We start from the raw sequence: 9,362 nt of genomic DNA on the forward strand, positions 1-9,362 counted from the left end.
AGGAAGATCCCCTGGAGGAGGGCATGGCAATCCAATCCAGTGTTCTTGCCTGGAGAATCCCTTGGACAGAGTGGCCTGGCAGGCTATGGTCCATAGTGTCGCAAAGAGTCAGATACAGCTGAAGCAACTTAGTACAGGTGTTTTTCTGGAATCCCCTTGCTCTTTCTATGACCCAATGGATGCTGGCAATTTGATCTCTGGTTCCTCTGCCTTTTCTAAATCCATTTGTGCATCTGGAAGTTCTCAGTTCACATACTAATGAACCCTAGCTTGATGGATTTTGAGCATGGCCTTGCTAGCATGTGAAATGATCTCGATTGTATGGTAGTTTGAACATTCTTTGGCCTTGCCCTTCTTTGGGATTGGGATGAAAACTGATTTTTCCAGTCCTGTGGCCACTGCTGAGTTTTCCAAATTTGCTGATATGTTGCGTGCAACACTTTAACAGCACCATCTTTTAGGATTTAAATAGCTCAGCTGGAATTCCATCACTTCCACTGACTTTCCATAATCATGTTTCCTAAGGCCCAATTGAATTCACACTGCAGGATGTCTGGCTGTAGGTTAGTAGCCACACCATCGTGGCTTTCTGGGTCACTACTATCTTTTTTGTATAGTTCTTATGTGTTTTTGCCACTTCTTAATCTCTTTTGCTTTTGTCAGGTCCTTGCTATTTCCGTCTTTCATTGTGCCCATCCTTGCATAAAATGTTCCCTTCATATCTTAGTTATCTTGAAGACATCTCTAGTCTTTACCATCTTATTGTCCTCTTCTTTTTTATTTTTTTTTGGCATTATTCACATAAGAAGGCTTATCCAAGACACTTTATTTGTAGGAAAAAGTGAAAAATGCATTTAGGAAAAAAAAATCATTAAAACATCTTAAAACCATATAATTTATGGAGAATAATTCTTAACATTTGAGTATATGTTTGTTTTTGAGACATTTTTCTATATAAATATGTGTTCGTCTTACAGCATAGTAATCAGGTGATGGCCTACTTATCATTTTATACAACTGCTTTCTTTGGAGCAATACCAGTGTAGGCTTCCTGGGTAGTGCTAGTGGTAGAAGAACCCATGTGCCGGTGCAGGAGAGCTGAGAGACAGAGGTTCGATCCCTGGGTCGGGAAGATGCCTTCGAGGAGGTCATGGCAAGCCATATCACTATTCTTGCCTGGAGAATCCCATGGACAGAGGAGCCTGGTGGGCTAGAGTCCATGGGTTCACAAAGAGTCACAAATAATATAGGCCCACGTAATCATAAAAATAGGAATAGAAACACCAATGGCCAATTTAGGTATGATAATTCTAAGAATTGTTAATTATTTTTGCTGACTCCCTCAGTTCCCCACTCTTTTGTAAGTGCTAAACCTGTAGTTGCTCATTAAACTCTCACTACAATCTATGAGGAGGAGCTACTGTTGCCCAACTTGAAACATCAAGGAAATGAGGCACATTGAGGGCAGGGCTAAGCAGTCACAAGACTAAGATGTGAACAGATTCTAGGGCCTGCTGTGCCCCACATCTAACTTCTTCTCATCTGGTAAGACTCATTGTCATCAGGGCACACAACTCTTTGGAAAACCATACACAAAAACGAATTAAAAATGAACTAAAGACTTAAGTGTAAGGCCAGAAATTATAAAACTGTTTGATGAAAACATAGGCAGAACACTCTATGCCATAAATCGTAGCAAGATCCTCTTGGACCTGCCTCTTAAACTAATGGAAATAAAAGCAGAACTTAACAAATGCAACCTAATAAAACTTAAAAGATTTTGCACAGCAAGGGAAACTATAAACAAAATGAAAAGTTAGCCCTCAGAATGGGAGCAAAAAGTATTCCAAACAAAAAAACCGACAGAGGACAAATCTCCAAAATATATAAGCCTCTCAGTCAGTTCAATATCAGAAATACAAACAAGCCAATCACAAAAATAGGCAGAAGACTGAAACAGCCACTTCTCCAAAAAAGACATGCAGATGGCCAATAAACACACGAAAAGATGCTCTACATTGCTCATTATTAGAGAAATGCAAATCAAAACTACAGTGAACTACTACCTCATACCAGTCAGAATGGCTATCATGAAAAAATCTATAAACAATAAATGCTGGAGAAGATGTGGAGAAAAGGGAACCCTCTTGCACTGTTGGTGGGAATGTAAATTGATACAGCCACTATGGGGAGCAGTATGGAGATTCCTGAAAAAAACTAAGAATAAAACTATCATATGATCCAGCAGTTCCACTACTGGGCGTATACCCTGCCTGAGAAACTCACAACTCAAACAGAAACATGTAGCCTAATGTTTACTGCAGCACTATTTACGATAGCCAGGACACAGAAGCAACCTAGATATCTGTCAATGGATCAATAGACAAAGAAGTAGTGGTACATATATACAATGGAATATTACTCAGCCATAAAAGGGAACAAATTTGAGTCAGTCATAATGAGGTAGATGAACCTAGAGACTATTATACAGAATGACATAAGTCACAGAAAACCAAATATAGTATATTAAAGCATATATATGAAATCTAGACAAATGGCACTGATGAACCTATTTGCAGGGAAGGAATGGAGAAACAGAATAGAGAATGGACTTGAGGACATAGCAGGGGAATGAGAGGGTGAGATGAATTGAAAATGTAGCACTTATATATACATATGTGTGTGTATATATGTATGTGTGTGTGTGTGTGTGTGTGTGTGTATACACACACTACCATGTGTAGAAGAAATAGCTAGTGAGAAGTTGCTATATAACACAGGGAACCCAGACTGGAGCTTTGTATGAACTAAAAGGGCAGGATGGGGGGAGGGGATTGGAGAGGGAGAGGATATATATACATAGTTACAACTGATTTGTAACGTTGTATGGCAGAAGCCAGCACTACATTGTAATGCAATTATCCTCCATTTAAAAATTTTAAATGTCAAACTGAGGTCCGATATTTTCCTCCAATTTAACAGCAAGAAATTTGAAGCATTGATATTAATCATTTTGGTTGTTATTGGAGGGGAATCTTCTTGTTATATGGAGGAAGGGGCTTCCTCAACCTCTCATCTCTCTTCCTGTCCCTGAAAAATATTACCGTTCTAAAGACTTTTCTGGGGATGTAGTAAGAATGTTGGAGAAGGAAATGGCAACCCACTCCGGTGTTCTTGACTGGAGAATCCCCGGGACGGAGGAGCCTGGTGAGCTGCCGTCTATGGGGTCGCACAGAGTCGGACACGACTGATGCGACTTAGCAGCAGCAGCAGTAAGAATGTACTTGCTTCCCTGCCATTTTAACATTTGCAAGAACGATAGACATCTGAAAAATAAATAATATCATAAAGAGCAGAAAAGCAACATTTCCCCAAAACATAAAACCCAAAAAACACCTGTTGAATGTTTTTATCTGCATTTCATTGTTCAAGAATGCATTATATTCTTTCTTATGCAGGCATTTATATATTTATGCATGTAGGCATGTGTTTGTATACTGATCTACAAAAGGTAAGATCTCATTTTAGTTTTTCATCCCTCCTATCACTATAATGGGTTGACATATGTCCTGAAAAAGACATGTCCAAACCACAATTCCTGAACCTGCGATGAGACCATTTTGGGGAATAAGGTCTGTGGCATGAAACTACGGATCTTGACATGAAATCATCCTGTATTTAGGGTAGACTCTACATCTAATGATTCGTGTCCTACAAGAAAAAGGAGAGAGGGAGAGCATTGTGACCTCACTAGCCCTTTTGAGATTGCTACAGCACCGCCCCCAAGATTAGGCTTCCCTGATAGCTCCGTTTGTAAAGAATCTGTCTGAAGTGCGGGAGACCTGGGTTCGATCCCTGGGTTGGGAAGATCCCCTGGAGAAGGGAAAAGCTACCCACTCCAGTATTCTGGCCTGGAGAATTCCATGGACTGTATAGTCCACGGGGTCGCAAAGAGTCAGACACGCGTAAACGACTCGCACTGTGCAGGAGAGAGGAGGGTCTGCTCGGAGCCCCGAGAAGTGCGCAGGCGCGACCCCACAGCAAAGGTCAAATGGAAGTCCCTTTGCTGAGGCGTCATCCCGGAAGAAGCGTCGGTCTTCGTGGAGTGGTTGCCTGGGCACCTCAGCCGTCTCAGGCTTAGCTGCTCAGAACTAAGGGATTCTCCTCACCTGGGAACAGGGAGGAATGGAACTTGGCGCCTGCCGTCTGCCTCACTAGAGAGCCCTGCGCCCACCATCTGCTGTACGGCAACGGCTGTCAGTGCCTGGGAGCAGTCAAGGTTCGTTTGCTTCCTTTCAGGGTACTTGTCTTTAACACGGACAAATACACCGGCTTCTGGGGTCGAACTGTTTACCTGGCCCACAGAGCCTTTTTACTTAAAGACATTTGAGGTTCCCAATCCTGGAATTCTGGCATTGATGTTGAATACACCTTTATTAGCATATTAAAATGGCTGTACCCAAAGACACCATCCCTTCCTTGTTGGAATGCCAGTGCCACATCTGTATGGAAATCCTCACTGAGCCTGTGACACTGCCTTGCAACCACACGCTCTGTAAAACATGCTTCGAATTGACTATGGAGAAGACAAGTTTGCGCTGTCCTTTCTGTCGCCGCTGGGTCTCTTCGTGGACTCGGTACCACAACCGAAAAAATTCTCTTGTCAATATGGAACTGTGGGAGATAATTCAAAAACACTATCCAGAGGAATGCCGGCTTAGACTCTCTGGGCAACAATCAGAGGAAATCGTTGATGACTATCAGCCAGTTTGTCTATCAAGTCAGCCTGCGGAATTAAGCAGAGAATATGAAGAGGAGAGAAGCAAGATGGAGGCAGAGCAACGAGCCATTCAGGAGGAAGAAAACAAAGCCAGTGAAGAATACATACGGAGATTACTGGCAGAGGAGGAGGAAGAGGAAGAGGGACAGGCAGAAAAAAGGCACAGAGAGATGGAAGAACAACTGAAAAGTGATGAAGCGCTGGCAAGAAGGCTAAGCCTTAATATTAGCAATGTCTGTGAGGAAAGTGTCTCGGCTTTCCGCTCGGATTCCAAAGAATCTACTCCCGTCACAACCGAGTCACCAAGGAAAAGGAAGCGCAAACAAAAACACACTGGTGATATTCAGAAGTGTTTGTCACCGAATTCTCAACTTGAGTCAGCGTCACAGTCTGAAGTTGTAGAAGACAGGAAAACCTCCAGATGCAAGGCAACTGACAGCAGTGATAGGAAGAACCCTATGTGGCAAGACACAGAAATTGAGGAAGATATGCCAGCACTTTCTCCTCAAATATGCCTTGAAGTTCAAAAGCAAGATGCAGAAGCTTCAGTGGTGTCACCTAGACCTCAGTTATGTGCCAGTGGTGGAGAACGGTACCTTGAAGGAAAAGTCAAAACAAAACAAAGCAGTCATGAAAGAGAGGTATGTGTCATCAGTCATGAAGAACCTAAAGCTGGAATTTCCTCTTCTGGAGAAGCTGCAATTAAGCCTTATGGCAAAACAGAGAGTGGATGTACAGTGTCAGATACGATGAAGACACTGAAAAATAACACAGTTGTGACAGAAAATGAGGAGTCTCATCTACTGACCAGTAAAGATATCTCCAGAGCAAAAAACCAGAAGTCTTTGTCTGAAGCAGTCAGCGATCCATGCCGTTCTAGAAAAAGAAGAAAAAATGTTCCTCGGCGCATCCTCAGACCAAGAGTAAACAAGTCCACTTCATCCCAACACTGATAGATTTGGAACGTCTATTTTTTGACAGACATAAACAAGAAGAACAGGATAGGTTATTAGCATTGCAACTTCAGCAAGAGGTGAACCAAGAACAAATGAGGCCAGCCTGGCTAAATGGATCCCCAGATGAATATCAGTTACGGGCTACCTCATCACCTCTAGGCAAATTACTAAATGGACACAGGAAGAATGCCAAAGAGAGAAGCTTCAAAAGACAAACTGATCTAGAGCATCCAGTACCTCACAGAGCCTCAAAAAGTGAAAATTAGCAACCTTCTTTTAAGTTCCAGTTGTAACATTGTTCAGTTAATGCAAGAAAGTTCAAGTTCTATTATAGATACTTGTACATAAAACGACTCATGGCCTACAGCCTGGGAGGTCAAGGAAAAGTATCTTTCAGATGTTTCACAGATATACAACGTAATGCTTGGGTAAGAAGAGTGTTTACAACCTGGTAAAGCTGGATTGTGAAGCTCTATCATAGATCCTTTATAAATTTTTCGTTAGTGCTGCTCTGTGGGCACACTCAATTGTCCCTAATTAAAGGCCTGTGTGATTACAGGGGCAGAGTATACAGATGTGTTTCTGCCAAACCCAGTTGTAAGCAAGAGTTCCACTCCCTTCATTTTTTAATAACTGTGATGGGCTAAGTTTAAGTTGACGGTCCTTATGGATATAAAAATGCCTTGGCCAGCTCCCAAGAAATCTTAATGTCCATGCGTTTCCCCCCAAAATGCATATTTTAGTGCCTTTGAGCACTTTTTTGTCCTGACTAGTAATCAGAGCAACATTATAATATACCAAGTAACTAAGGAAGCCAGGCAGAGTTTAAAATCTGTTTTCTTGCAACTTTCTCATTATATTTCCAGAGCACTTGAAATGTATCTTCCCCAACACTAATTTCCATCTCTAGTTTAATTGCTTTCAGTATTACAGCATTTTCTTTGACTTCAAATGGGTTAAATCGTGAAGTCAGAAAAATCAGACTTTTCTGGAAAATGATGACCTAGCTGAGAGAAAGGAGAGTTGATGCAAAAGGAGTTAATCTTGGCTTGAGACTGGGTGGGTTAGATTGAGAATTTGGAAGTACTGGAACCGAGTGGATGATAGACAACTGGGTCTAGGATGGAGTAGCAGGTGGAGTTTGGCAATGTATTCTTTCTTGTCTTTTCTTTGCTAAATGACACAGAAAGCACGTGCGTTTTACTGCTTTTCACACCATACTATGTAATCTGCTATTCCAAAACACAAAATGGGAATTTACTGTAGCAGAGTTATGTCGTAGTATCCTGTGTGGTAGAACCTGACTAAACATTTTGTTTCCTTATGTTGTCATTTGTATTGATACTGACTCTTATTTGTGTATATGCACAAAAATGGAAAGGATGATACTTGGATTTTGCCCTACCTTAGCCCTGAAAGTTAAATCAAAGAGCAGCAATTTCACTTGTGAAATTTAACTTAGAGACTGTTAAACTTTTATTTCATTAATATGAAAAACTGGGAGCGAAAAGCAACAGTTTTAACAGCATTTCTGCTCATGTCTACTTTGCCATCCTTTTAAGGTAATAATACAATAAAATGTCCTAGAGCTAATAATTCTAGCTTAAGTTTGTCAATGATTTTATACATTATTACGCTTTTTGCCTCAAAATTACATAACTGAAATTCTGTAATCCTTGCATATTTGATGACATATACTTCAGTATGGATTGGGTGATAATGGGTAGAATTCTGAAGCTAATTTAAACTTTAATTTCCCCTTTCTCATAAAGGATTGTCCCCTGAGTGATGATTGTGCTGAAATGAAGTGTAGTTAGAAACTAACCAAATTTGTCTAAAATAGACTAAAATCTCTTTTATTCAGACCAATACTTTTTAAACCTGTTTTGCTTTACATTTTAAGGACTCCTTGAATGTATTTATTTATTTATTTATTTTATCATTTATTCATTTTTTGAGTCCTTTTTTTTTTTTTAACATTTAGAGGACTCCTTGAATTTAAAGTTTTGTAATTACATCTTCCTGGAGTAGTCCATGACCAAAAAAGGTATAAAACTAGATAAAAGGGGAAAACTGCTTTTTAATATGTGCTTAGTCGTGTAACCTATATTTCACCAAAGATTTCCCCATTGAGTCCTGTAGCCTCCAGAACATGTCTGAATCCTAATTTATTTCAGTACTCACATTTCACTCTGTCCAGGGTAGCAAATGTTTTAGATGTAATGAGCCATATTATTTTCAAATTATAATATTTAAAATGTTAAAAACAGTATTACAAAATAATCATTAAATCTTGCTTGACAAGGCAGGAGTAAGTACTTACAAATTATATGGAGTGAGTTCTCATGATATTGAAGCATTCCCAGAGACGTTCTAGAACTAACACATGAAAAAGATGTCCATTCCTTCATAGGGGATTGGAATGCAAAAGGAGGAAGTCAAGAGATACCTGGAATACCAGGAAAGTTTGGCCTTGGAGTACAAAATGAAGCTGAGAAAAGCCCAATAGAGTTTTGACAAGAGAATGCACTGGTCATGGAAAACAACCTCTTCCAGCAGTACAAGAGATGACTCTATACATGGACATCACCGGACGGTCAATACCAAAATCATATTGATTGTATTCTTTGCAGCCAAAAGGGGAGAAGTTCTATACAGTCAGCAAAACAAGACCGGGAGCTGACTGTGGCTCAGATCATGAGTTCCTTAATGGAAAATTCAGGATTAAATTGAAGAAAGTAGGGAAAACAACTATGCCATTCAGGTATGACCTAAATCAATTCCCTTATGGTATACAGTGGAAGTGATGAATAGATTCAAGGGATTAGATCTGATAGAATGCCTGAAGAACTATGGATGGGGGTTCATAACATTTTACAGGAGATACTGATCAAAACCATCCCCGAGGTAAAGAAATGCAAAAAGGCAAAATGGTTGTCTGAGTAGGCCTTAAAAATAGCTGAGGAAAAAAAAGAAGGGAAAGGCAAAAGAGAAAAGGAAATGTAGAGTTCCAAAGAATAGCATCTGAATGTAGAGTTGCAAAGAATAGCAAGGACAGATGAGAAAGCCTTCTTAAGTGGACAATGCAAAGAAATAGAGGAAACCAATAGAATGGGAAAGACTAGAGATCACTTCAAGAAAACTGGAGATACCAAAGGAATATTTCATGCAAAGATGGGCACAATAAACGACAGAAACAGCAAGAGCCTAACAGAAACAGAAGATATTAGGAATACAGAGAAGAACTGTCCAAAAATGGTCTTAATTGCCGAATAACCACGATAGTGTGGTCATTCACTAGACCCAGACATCCTGGAATGTGAGGTCAAGTGGGCCTTAGGAAGCATTACTAAGAACACAGCCAGTGGATGTGATGGAATTCCAGGTAAAGATGAATGCTGTTAAAGTGCTGCACTTAATAGGCTAGCAAATTTGGAAAACTCAGCAGTGGCTGTAGGATAGGTAAAGTTCAGTTTTCATTCCAATCCCAAAGAAGGGCAATGCCAAAGAATGTACAAACTATGGTACACCTGTGCTCACTTCATATGCTACCAGGTGGCAGTAGTGGTAAAGAACCCGCCTGCCAGTGCAGGAAACATCAGCAAAACAGGTTCAATCCCTGGGTC

The 9,362-nt window shown here is 40.4% G+C and overlaps 1 pseudogene across 1 annotated transcript; it reads left to right on the plus strand.

Annotated features, from left to right (window-relative positions):
• Window positions 1-7,329, plus strand: LOC145535557 (E3 ubiquitin-protein ligase RNF168 pseudogene; annotated as a pseudogene). Its single transcript, XR_014075468.1, has one exon. The product of XR_014075468.1 is annotated as an E3 ubiquitin-protein ligase RNF168 pseudogene (transcript).
• Window positions 7,330-9,362: the final 2,033 nt, after the last annotated feature.

Source organism: Giraffa tippelskirchi, chromosome X (assembly GCF_054371585.1).
Source record: "Giraffa tippelskirchi isolate mGirTip1 chromosome X, T2T-mGirTip1v1.2.pri, whole genome shotgun sequence".
Taxonomy (NCBI): Eukaryota; Metazoa; Chordata; class Mammalia; order Artiodactyla; family Giraffidae; genus Giraffa; species Giraffa tippelskirchi.